This window comes from Daphnia pulex, chromosome 5 (assembly GCF_021134715.1).
Source record: "Daphnia pulex isolate KAP4 chromosome 5, ASM2113471v1".
Lineage (NCBI taxonomy): Eukaryota > Metazoa > Arthropoda > Branchiopoda > Diplostraca > Daphniidae > Daphnia > Daphnia pulex.
In genome coordinates this window covers 11,707,434-11,720,103 of record NC_060021.1, presented here as the reverse complement: position 1 = coordinate 11,720,103, position 12,670 = coordinate 11,707,434, and the positions used below count along the sequence as shown (strand labels likewise).

Genomic DNA, 12,670 nt, shown 5'->3' with positions numbered 1-12,670 from the left:
GAGCCCCGAGCCTTCATGTAACGCACCTTTGTCGGGATTGAATTCGTTGGTGAAGGCAAATTGTAATTTATGACGAAAGAGGGGTAAAATGACTAAAATCAAAGTATAAATTTGAAGAAACGTCGTCAACACGTGAAAGTTACATTCGAAACGAAGGAAGGAGTCTTTTTAAGGCGTGCCGTATTGTTACAAAATATTATTCGTGATTTTGTGTCGGCCATCATTTACTGCCGAGTGCCAACCACAAAACTAACGAAAGATTTTTGTTTTTACTTTTCATTTCATTTCTTTCTTATCCTCACGGTGGTTTATGTGTGTCAGTTCTCGGTTTCGTCGAGTTCCCCATCGACTACATTTTCTTTTATTCTTGCGCAGGCCGTGATAGAAACGAACGAAATGTAGTCCCGTGCCTTTTGCTGAACTTTGTCAATAAAATTGGGTGTGTGGATGGGAGATGTTGCAACCACAATGCGGTCACACCCATAAAAGGCGAAGGCTAAAAACACCAAACATTGCAGTGGGAATCTCACTAAATTCAAAAAAGGGAAAAGGAAATGATTTGAGTTTTGGTTTTTCAACATCACGTACAACAGCCACTAGCTTTAGGAAATAGTTTGTCCGTTCATCTACGTTTCCATCGAATTATTGAAACTAATTGAAAAATACCTCATTCCTTCTTTTATCTTCTCCTTCTTTTCAATTATCGGAGCCTTTCGAATCGACGTCAGAGGTGGGGCAGACATGGGCGTTGAAATGACACGCCGATTTCGATTGATTGAAATGCACTGCACTATTCCATTTCTCCCGATTCTCGTTCAGCCTGGCAGAGAGAGAAGAGATTTCCAGTGTGTTTATAGTCGGAGTTAATTGGTCATTTCGGAGGCTGTCGAGTCACTAAGGAGAAAGAGTAGCGATATACAAGAGTATTGGAGCATCCGGACATTTAGGAACGAAACGACTCGGTTGAAAGCGCAGAGATAGACAACCGAAAAACGTGAACAGTTAAAAAAATAAAAAAAAAGGGGGCTGAAACCCGAGTGTTTCATGTGTTGTACGCATTCCGGTTGAAGAGCGTAGAGAGAAAACAGAAGAGCAGCTAGTGGGTTGCGTCGGCTCATAAATCCTCTAGAATTGAAATAACAGCCACATAGCAGCTAGCCAGCGCTATATCAGAGCTGTGAGTGTATTGTGACACAATGGTGTTTCTATAGCTTTTGCTTCTGCTCCTTTTTATTTCATTTCCCTTCATCTTTCCCCTTTTTGTGTGTGTGTGTGTATTTTTATTTGCCTTTTTGACTGTTGGGTCCCGCTGCTCCACTTCCTCTCACTAAAAGCTGCGATAAATCCCCAGCCGCAACAACAACATCAACTCTGGGGCTATAGTTGTAGTACTTTGCCATGGCGCAAAACCCCACGCCATTCTCGGCTCGTGTTTTTGGAAAATGTTTCACCCCAATCTCCCTTCCGTTTTTTTTCTAAGTTGACTCGTCTTGAATGACAGGAAGAAATAGAGCTCATAATTTAAAAAACTTGCTTCATTCTCGCCTAGAATGAGTCAAGTTTGTTGTTCGAGTTCATTAGTCGACTTCCTGGCGTAGTAGGAGAAGGAAAAAAGTTTCGACTTTCTCTCCGGTTGCCTTGTTTCTTATTAGACCACTTTGCGCAACACACAGATTGACACTGGCAATTACCTGCAGAGTAAAGGCGTCGTCAAAGTCGAAACTATCCAAATTCGGTAGCCATTTAAAGTCTGACAGAGGATCGAGTGACGTTGACAAAGAAACCGCCGTGTTTGCCTTTTAGCATTGGCCCCGAGTTGATGGGCCGTCGCTGGTCCATATAAGCGTCTAAACGGCCCATTTGCTTGGCACTCGAAAGCGTCATCCAGGACGCAGTCTTGTTGGTCCGATTCGACGCCTATTTGTACAGCCGACGTCCCTTTTTAGAATTTGGATGGAAAGTCACTTGAAAGCAAAAAGAAACTTGCCACCGATTCATGTAGACTGTGCCCTTTCTCTCTTGTATACTTTTTCCTCTTTTGGTTCCCACCGAAATTGGCACTAAGTTGCCAAAACGATCAAATGCTCTGCTCTGTTATATTGTTGTTGGTGCTTTGCTGAATTCAAATGTTGATCCTGGTGTCCGCTGGTCATCTGCGAAATTCTGACGAGGGTTGAACTTGAACATTTATTTTTGTAGGTGGGACGTGAAATGAGGTGATTGGGTTCAATGTGTAAACAGGAGACTGTGTCGTAGGAATTGTTTGTGTGTTTTATTTACCAGGACGGCGGATTTGCAGGAAGCGCCAAAATGCCGCCACTGTCGAGTGCGCCGACAGTCGGTAGACGAGGACTCGCCAGTTATCAGCCCTAAATGTTAATTGCCAATTGGGGATCAGGAGGGCGCACTACTGGGCTCCTAATAAGGGGAAAGTACTTTTATGGGGGGCCAAAGAGATTCCGTCTTTTTTTGATTTTGCGGAAGCTCAGGTCAGGTGAAACGAGAAACGCCCAAGAAGGGTACAAAAGATGTGGGAATCATACAGGGGGGTCGTATACCGACAGCGATTAGCGCGTTCATTTGAAAAAATTTCTCCGAACCAGATCCCCCCATAACGGGTGGTCGAAAAATTCAGGAAAAAAAGATTTTCCATTTGGAGAAGAAATAGAAGAAGGGAAACCGGAATTATTTATCGGTTGGAAGCTTTTAAACGAAGAATTTCCATATGCACGAAATATTAAGTGCCTCGAGTTTTTCGAGTCAACTTAAGTGGTAGCAAAGAAAAGAAACGAAAGGTTGTTCGGTTGGTAAAAATCTGAAATCGTGTTTCTTGTTAGGACCAGTCGGTGGGCACGTTAAGTGCCTCCCAAATCACCGTCACGTGGAATAAGGTGTTGGCCTTTATTTTTTATTTTCCTTTTCTTGTTGTTTTTTCCATTTCCATCCGGAGCCAACAACATGTGGTGGGCTGACCACTGCACCGTGCGTAATTCCAGTCAGGGCATAGAATCCATATTGAATTCTTTTTTTGGTAAATTTATTTTATTTGTGGGGAATTTAAAGGGGGGAAGCCTCTCGGTAATAAATGTCCGACTCGATTTACAGCCGCATCTTTTGTGCTATTCAATCGCTTCACCTTTGTGCTCTACGCTGATTTATGCGCAACTTGTTAAATTTATTTATCGGAGTTTTCTTTTCTCATATTTGAATTTGATTCCTTCTGGCCACTACTTCTTCAATTCCATTTAAGTGACGATTCGTTTGAAAACGACTTCATCTTCTTGTAGTCCATTAAACATGTCTGTGTGTTTTGCCCTCTTCTGTTCGAGTGTGGCTCTTGTCCTGTTTTCTTCCCTCCCGAAAAAATACGATTATCGTCCGCTGCAGCAGCTGTTGTGTGCCGCTGCGTCTCCTTTTCACAAAAAGAAAATTTCCAGATTTCAATTTTTCTTATTTATTTATGATGAAGCGCCAGGCTCTTGGTGAGCAGAGAATTTCAGGGTCCATTTGAAAACCGGGACCTTCTTCTTCTTTTTTCCCCCCAACTCGATTCAATGGTTGTGTCACGCGGCCCTGAATGTAAAAGAACAAGAAGGGGAGGGAGAAAAAAAAGCTTTTAGCTGCGCCAGTGTCTCGTTATCTTCTTCTTCCCTCTCCTTTTTTTAACATATAATATCCGTGTGTGTAGACGCACAAGTTGCTGGCCCAGTAATATTCAAACCGACCGGCAAGTTTTTCTCTCTCCCTTCTTTTTGGGTGGCACAGAGTCGCGTGTGTTGCCTGTCTCACATTTTTTTCTTGTGGAAGAGCAGAAAATTTGACTGTGGAAAATAAAGGGGGGAAAGACCGACGAGTATTACCCAACAACAATGGAGCACCAAACACACGGACACATAAAAGGCTTATTGGCGTTGCTCGTCGACTGGCAGCATCTTCCGTCCGTCCTCTTTTGTATTCATCATGTAGTGCTGCTGCCTTTGAATCTTCTTTTCCCCCTTTTGTATCGGGCAAAAAGCTCCGAATAAAACTCTGAAATGAAAAGATAGAGAAATAAAACAAAGTAGGAAAACAAACAATCTCACAGCTCAAGACGCTGGAAAGTCAAAGTAAAAAATAAAAGGGGAATTTGTATTTCAAGACAAACGTTAAGTATGCGCGGATACCGGCTGCTGATTAGGCAACTCAAAGAGGTACACGAAATGGAACTTGAGTTGTTATCAGTTGTGATAATAATTGGAGTGCGCTCTGGCAAAGGAAAAAAAGCCAGAAGAGCTGCCGCCAGCAAACATTCCGCCGGTTGAATGGTCGACTCGCTTCCAATTTTTTGGGAGGAGCGAAAGTCGAATGGAGAATAAACACGTGTGAAGGACGGAATAAATGCGTTTCAAATAGGTATGCGCCATTGGCGGGTGAAGAAATGAAATCAAAGCCAAACTAGTCAGACCGGACGAAGGTAAAAAGGCGATTAATCAATGACCGCGCACGGGTGCGGTTGGTTGGACTTTTTTTGTTTTTATAGGGGGGAGATAGACGTCAAGTTTTATCCTGGGTAAGTTCATTGGTTTGGAGACTTTTTCTTTTAAATGGAGATTGCGGTTTGAGAAATGGTAATGGGACTACTGTCTGCGTGATCAAAAAGCCCTCGTTCAAAATCACACCAAAAGATAACTAATAACTCTAAGATGACTGAGACAAACGAATTCTTTTCTCTGGCGATGATGTGGGAACAGGAATAGTTGGTTTCTCTTGTCCTTATTTATTCCTTCATGTCTCTGACGGAGTGAAAAAGTTTGTCTGGCACTTTTTTGCTCCCATTTTTTTTCCAGACAAACAAAGAACATCGACCGACTCTTGTGCATTTTTAATATTTCATCGCATTGATCATCATCCATCACGTAGGCCAACTGTTGGGTTCAAGCAGTCCAACACGCAAAGTGTCAAAACGGGCAAGTAGGAAGGGCGAAAAAAACAAGTTGACACGAAATTGAATCTCGTTCATTCTCTGACGTTTCTTCCCATTTTTTTTAACTCGGTTCATTTTGGCGCTGGCTGACAGTTTTTACATTGATCGTTTCTTTTCCAGTCGTTGTTGTTTTCTTGTTTGTTGGCGTGTTGTAAAATTGCCAGACCAGAGATATATAGAGAGAAAAGCTGCTGGGCCATCGCTGGTTGTCCCGAGATGATTTCAGAAAAGAAGTGACAAATGGTGATCGCTCACGCCATTCATTCGCAAACACTGATCCATCATACGGATGTGTTGTTGCTGATGTACATATCAAGGGCGTTGCCTTTTTTTCACTTTGTGACCTGGCGAATTTTGGGAATAATCCAAGGAATAATCACTCGATCGCAGTCCAGCAAAAAGCAGTTACTATTGAGACTCTTTTTTTCCTTCTCAAGTTCCTTTTGGATGACCCAGAAAAGATTTTCTCTGGTAGATGAAAAATTATCAAGTTGCGTGTGAGGAATTCCATGGAAGGCAGAACTGACGGGAAGGGCCCCTATGGCGTTTTGGCAAAAACAAGTGATCAGCCAAGGTCCTTAAATGAACGAAATGATGAAGGATCAGCAGTGTTTCCGGTGGCAGTTCAAAGTGAATGCTCTTTCTCGTTCCTCATTCTCCCCCTGGAGAAAGGGAAAATAATGTTTATAATGAACTTTGTTGTTGTTTGGTGATTTCGTTTTGATGGGCTTTATTGTTGTGCCTGTGGTGGGAAAAAAAGATTTTGACGTAGCTTAACTTGCGGTGCACAGCACCGGCGTCCTTTGTCTGTCTCTTTCTTGTCGGTCGGGTCACCCCAATCACGTACGGCTGTCGTTGTTGTACCACACCGGATGGACGTCATATTCATATCTCTCGACCTGCACTTTGCGAGATTGAGTTGCTTTTCAAATGAAATGTCTTTATTACGATTATTATTTTTCCTTGTCAAGACATTCGTCGGAATGAAAATTTAAAAAAGGGTGGAAGGGCGTGTCCATCCAGTTGTGTGCATGTTCATGTGCGGATGAATGTTGGTCTCAAATTCGACAGCCGGTCATTGTAAAAGAGAAAGTGAAAACACACAAGGAGAAGGGCAAACAGAGTACTCTATTATGGGGGACTATTGAGGTGCAGCGATCCTGAAATGAAATATTCGCTTCTTCAGAAATGATTAGAAAATATGAGAATTGAAACCCTATCCCACTCAACTTTGGGATGGCAATAAAAAATTGTGAAAGGGGGGAAGGTGGAGGGCAAATAATGGATGGGAAGAATAGGTCAAACAACATGCACAATGAGCCCAGCTGACGACAGAAAATGTGAAAATGACGAAAAGTAAAAATGGGGTAGGGATGCGTCAGTCTCTTTCGTGTTGGTCGTCATTTTCGTATCGTGTTCTTCTTCCTCTCCATAAGAATTTTTTCTTTTGTTTTAAATCACTAAATGTTTACGACGCTAAATTACATAGGGCACCGTTCCGACCAAGATGTTTTCTTCTTTCTTTTGTTTTGATATTTTCCCTTTTGTTTTGTTTTCTTGACGGTGCGCGTTGGAAATCACCTCGGCACCACATTTCAGACATTTTGCTCGTCGTTTTTCTCCTCCCGGTGCGGACAAACGGACAGACACACCAAAGGAAAATGTTTTGCCGGACCGTTTATCGTCATCTTTTTTCTGAGTGGGGGAATTTGAAAATATGAAAAGAATTTTCTATTTTGGGGGGTGAAACAAAAGTTCCAAAATCGTCGTCGTCCTTTTCCACCTCCGAAATGGATTTTTAATGACAGGCCGGCTGCTTTTGCTGCAATTTGAGTTTTACATGACGTAAATGCCCATGGAAAGACGACGTTGACTTTCATTTGCGTCTCAAATACATCTGTACAGATTACAAGTTAAAAAAAAACTCAACAATAAAGTTGCCGAATCCAGTCGATCCGTCTTTTTCATAATCGAATATACCAAAAATTCAATACCTAATTCCTTTGCAGCCGAATTTGCATTTGCATTTATTTTTGGAAAGGGAGATCAACATTTTGTTTTTGTTTTCACTTTTTATTTTTCTGTTTCTTGTCTTTTTACCTACCGACAAATTAAATGAACCGAATCGAATTGATATACCGACCGAAGACAAAGAATATCGGGAGTGATTGAACGCTGATCGACTCTCGGTGGGTGGTGTGTTGTTTTCGGGCGTCCTCCTCGCCCCGCTCGAAAGGAATAAACAGTTGGCCACTTGTTGTGTAACAACATCCTTTTGGCATTCACGTCTGTCGTTTTTCTTGTCGAGTTGTGGCGCAAAACACTCGACAAGCCCAACCGAATGTGTAAACAAACAACGACCAGCAACCGCAAAAGCTGTTTTTCTTTTCTTCTTCTTTTCGACTTGGCTTATTTGAATGATTATTCATCTCTCCACCTGTCGTTCAATCCCCTCTCTATAGTTTTTTTTTCTGGGAATTTCTTTTTCCTTTCTTTAGGAAAATGGAAAGAATTTGATTTCGACATTTTTGTGTTTTCTTGCCAGCCACACGCACCGGGTGTTTGCGTCTCTCTGAGTTGCGTGCGCGATGTGTCCTATTGGGAGCGTGCGTGTTCATTACCAATGCAAATGCATGCAGATCAGTCAATCAGTTGGAGAGTTGGATCGGGAAAAGACGATCAGATGCGCAGGGAAGATTTTCATGTTGTTCAGATTTCTTGTTTTCCCTCTGAAAGTCAACAGAAAACAAAACAAATCAAACTGGAAACTTAGAAATGAAGAAAAATCAAATCAACTTCTTTCAAGAAACTTTGAACTATTTCTTTAAAAAAATTGAATAAATAGAATGAAACGCCAAATTCGGCCAAATTCTCAATGTATTGAACCAAATCAAATGATGAGGTTAAATCAGACCCTCAATTCCTTATCCCCCCATCTCACGCTCATCATCTGCAGTGATGCAGTAAAAAACCAGGTCGTGAGTATCGACTGATCAAACGTCGCCGGCGCATTTCATTTGGGCGATTGGGATAGGATCAGTTTCTTGTTCCAACCCCACCAACTGTTTTTAATCGACTGCCAATGACGTGGTTGAAATCATTTTTTATTAATTGCAATCGTATAACAATCCAAATGACCCGCATTTAAATTGAACGAGAGTTTTGAGAAACACGCACGTTATTAAACACAGAAACAGATACGCAAGCTTCAAAAATGATTCCAAACATCTGGTGGGCCTATACGAAGGATCCCATTGTCGTCCTGAAATCTGAACAGAAGGAATAATCCCAATTTCACCATCATCCTCCTCATCAGGTTTGTCACGTGATCAAAACGACAGGCCGATACGGTCCGTCGCAATCTGTGTGGATCGCTGACTAAACCGAGAAACACAGATAATAATAATGTACAGAAAGGAACTTTCATGTCGAAAGAACACATGTTGTGGCTTGAGGGAAAGAATCGTGCGGTCTGCGGGATTCCATCGCCAGACTGCGATGATGGGAAGATGTGAGGAATTCAAAGAGAAAGAGACCCAGCACGACACAAAAGGACGTGCTGAGAGCTCCACACACGCGTAGCGTAGAAGAAGAAGAGCCACGCAGTCTGGCACGAGAAAAACATTTCAATATTCATTTCCTCCTCTCCTTTTTTTTCCAGTATTATACACCAAACATGGGCTGACTGTGTGTGTATTTTTCCAGTTCTTTATTTTGCGCTTGAAAAGGGGAAAAGGGGGATATGTTTTAGTGGATGCCATCCTCTTTTCCTTTTTGCTTTTCCCATAGTGTTGGATACAAAACAATCGAAGTGGTTCGAATTTCGCGCCTGTTTGTAACGCCACACTCCCCATAGTTGGTTAGCCGCCTCCATTCGTTTCGTTTTCTTTTCCATTTGCCACGTCACGTTGGTCGTGACTCCATGTTTGCGAGTTTGCTAATCGCTGCCGTCTTCTAATTGTGTCCCCCCTTCATCTCTTTTACATTTGGTTACATTGGCATTCGAGCTCTTTATTCAATTTCGGCTTGTTGAATGAACCAATAGGCTCGAATAAAATAAATCCTCGAGTCCTTCACATTGGAGACAGTCCGCAGTTCATTTATTGAAATATCTCGACCGTTGGGTCTCAGAGGTCCTTGTCGTTTGGGGGTTGCTGGACCTTTCATCGCGGGAGTCGCGTCGTTCACTTCTCCGCCAACTTTTGCAGACAGTCGCTTCTTCTTCTCTTCTTTTCTTCGCCTTTCTGGTTCGTTGATTGATCGACGATCCCGGTCCCCCCCCCCCCCCTCCCTTTTTCCTCCTTTTCAAAATTGTGTAAAAGAAAGGAAAAGGACAAACGATCAAAGCTGTTCATTCACTCGCATTCACTCGGTTGACACGCCCAATTAAACTGTGATCCCTTGACGTTATTACGGGGATTTATTCATCCGAGCAGCAAGGCATTATACACCTGCGTGATTGCCATGAAAGAAATATAAGCTCCCAAACTAATTGCCCATAAAAATCAAATTGGAGATTTGTTTCCCAACTTCTTCTTGTCCCTGATTGCATTTTGATTAACCATCAAATCATTTGATGTGTGATTTCTTTTTCTTTCTTTTTATCTCCCCAATGACGACGCTGAAATTTAAAAGAAAAGAAAAAGATTCAGTGACTCGATGATGATGAATGATATAGTCGTCGCTATCGTGCGGATGGTTTCCAAACCAGCGAGGGGTATAAGAAGGAGCCTGGAATCTTTTGTGCGGATTCATCCAGCAGCAGCGTTGCCTTTTACACAGTCTTGAGAACGAACGACAGACGAGGCCTCCCGCTGACGTCTCTGCTCAAACAGAAAAACGAGCGGTGCTCACCACAAGAATCGGAGAAAAAGGAAAGAAAACGAAGGGTAGACGCACACACACTTAGCTGGTTATTTGTTTTACAGTCGAGTTAAATGCTGGTCCGCTCTTTCTCTCTAAAGAAACGAAGGAGCGGAAAAGTTGGAAGTTTCGAAACCAAAATAGTTCGACACTTAGACGAGAGCAGCACAAGTTTATGTATCCACACATGTCTAAAAGCACAACCAATTATAGATCTCTCTCTCTCTCTGACAGTGTGAATGCGTAATGAGGTGAGGGACCTTATACGGTCAACTGGATTGGAAAATCAACAGCAGGAGCACTTTGGTGTTATTGTTAAGCTGGGCAGACAGACACACTCGAACGACACACGGGACTAAATACTTTTTTGAGTATGTAAAATGTTGCCTTTGGCGCTGATTCTTTCTCTTTCAAACGCTAACCTCCCGCAACACGAAACGATGGCCAGCGTGTGGATTTTAACAGCTCTCTCAACATCACAGGCTGGCCACGGCTGGTCATCTGAAAAAAAAAAGTTGGGAAGCAACAAAACACGAAAGGTGGACGACGAGTTAGTTGCCTTTTTCGATATTAACTTTATTTCTGGTAGCGTTTGTTAATTTAGAAAGAAATAATTGTGAGCTCTGGTCCGCTGGCTTTCTCTCATTTGTTTTCGAGATTCGTTTTCTTGGTGATTAGTTTTTAGTTGCACCATGCAAGCCTGTGCCATCCAAAGAAAAATCTGAATTTGGTCGTTGGCGTTGCTTAAACGAAATTGCTGAGAGCAAAACAAAACGGGAATAATCCGCATCATTCAACTGCTTTCTCGAATGTTTTATTCACATTGGAATCGGGCAGCTTATTGAAGCTGATTTTCGTAACATGCAATCAAACTCGAGTTATATTCTGTTTGATGATTGCTGCTGAATAATAACCCAGTAACAAAATTGTAGAGAAGAATAAGAAAACGAACGAAATTTAGATTGGAAATGCATTTCTTTATTCGTTGCATGGGAAGGCGTGTTCGGCACGATACCAAAGAAATGGGAGGACCAATTCATCCGCAGGAAGATGGATTCAGTTTCACTTGAACGTAACAAAAAGTACAGCCATTTTCATATTGAAATTTCCATTTCTTTTTACGATTCGATATTCGATCTCTGCTTGTCTATAGAATAATGCAGAGGGTTGAAATATTTTTTGATGAATCGATTTCTTGTCCTGTTTGTAGGACCACCAATGTAGTTGTCGAGTCTAGTTGTTGTGCGCGCAATATGTTGTTAGGGCTGTTGACGTTTGGTTGAGCAACCGGTCCCATGTGAAAAAGGAACGACGTTCACAACGGGGGATCAGAGAGGATTATTGGGGAGCAATGGGGAAGCCAATTCAATCGATTCTCTGTTGAAAATGACATCCCCATTGAGATCTCACAATGTCCCGCGTGCAATACACATGTCGTTAAAAAAAGGGGGGGGGCTGGGGCCATTATCTTTATCGTACAGGTCGTTGACTCTGATGGCTCTCTCTTGGGGACTTGTTTATTTTTATACTCAATTTTGGGTGTCTGATGACCACATCTTTCATCTCAATTTTTGTTTTTTGGTGCTTTTCTTTCGGCAATGGCGGCGCCTTTTCGTTGGTTGAGGCGACGCTATTTTGGGGGTAAAACTGGCGGTTGCGTGTCAATAAATCAGGCGACTCGTTGTCAAAAAAGAGACTTGGTTACCCAAAGGTGCGCCAGTGGACGTAGTGTGGCCCATCCATCTCTCGATGGATTCGTCATCTAGTCCTCATTTAAAACATCATTAATCCGTTTTCGACTGATGAACTGTGAAACGCCAAATGCCTGGACCGCGTTCGTACGTCATCGATGGGTTATGCGGTCCACAGTTTCCAGTTAAGTCACAGCTCACAGGACGACATTTGTTGTTGGATTTAGATTTTGGGTGTCACTGCGTACGTCTTCACGGTTAGACCTTGTCACACATCTCCACTGCGGAATGTTAATAAATCAGAGATAATTGGATCGACGGCGGGCTCCGTACGATGAATTATTTCTTCAAAAGTTTGAGAGTTCTTTCCTTCCTTCTCTCTCGAAACTCGAATTGAACTGCGCATTTTTAATTCTTCCCTTTATTCGTTGGCATTCACGTCGTTCTTTGGAGTTGTAAATCTCTGTTGGATTCGACTCGATTGAAACCGAGAAACGAAACTTATTGCTCGACATCTTTCCAAGGCGATGGGGACGATCACAAGGGAAGAAATTGAAGGAGCAGAAGAGATTATTATTTTTCGTAGATGTTATTGGTATCGTATGTCTTCCATATTTCTTCCAATTCCCTTCCGCCAAAGTCTTTTCTTCCCCCTTTAAGTATCTGCTGGTCGGAGGAGAAGAAGAAAAGAGACTCCGTCCCTCCTCAATGGCCTTTTGAAGTCGATCATTTTTTTCTTTTTCATCTTTTTCCAATGAATGAATGGAGAACGATATGGATAGGAGAAGAGCCGCGGAGGAAGATGCGGGCACCCTCGTCGCCCCAACTTGTTTTGGGTGGAAATACAAAAAACGACCGGCCCAGCCCAGCGTGTGTGTTTGTGTGCGCGCGCACAGACTCCAATACATATGAGATATGGGGGGCATACATTTGCCAGTGTGTTTCCTGCCGGCCTGTTGAGCGAGAGGGGAAAACTGAATTGAATGGCCTTTTGTCGGTCACTGCTGGAAAAAACCGCATCGCGCGTACAAACACTTGGACCAGTTTAGACAAGGGGGGGGGAATATCAAGGGAAATATGATGTTCGTGTGTACAGTCGATTCAGCGTGGGAACAGGAAAAAAACAACAAAAAACATGCGCATCCAAATCGAT

The 12,670-nt window shown here is 42.5% G+C and overlaps 1 protein-coding gene across 2 annotated transcripts in view; it reads left to right on the top strand.

The window, feature by feature from the left end:
• Window positions 1-12,670, top strand: part of LOC124193367 (netrin receptor UNC5C-like) — a 49,338-nt gene that overhangs the window by 1,440 nt on the left and 35,228 nt on the right. The window lies entirely within an intron of this gene.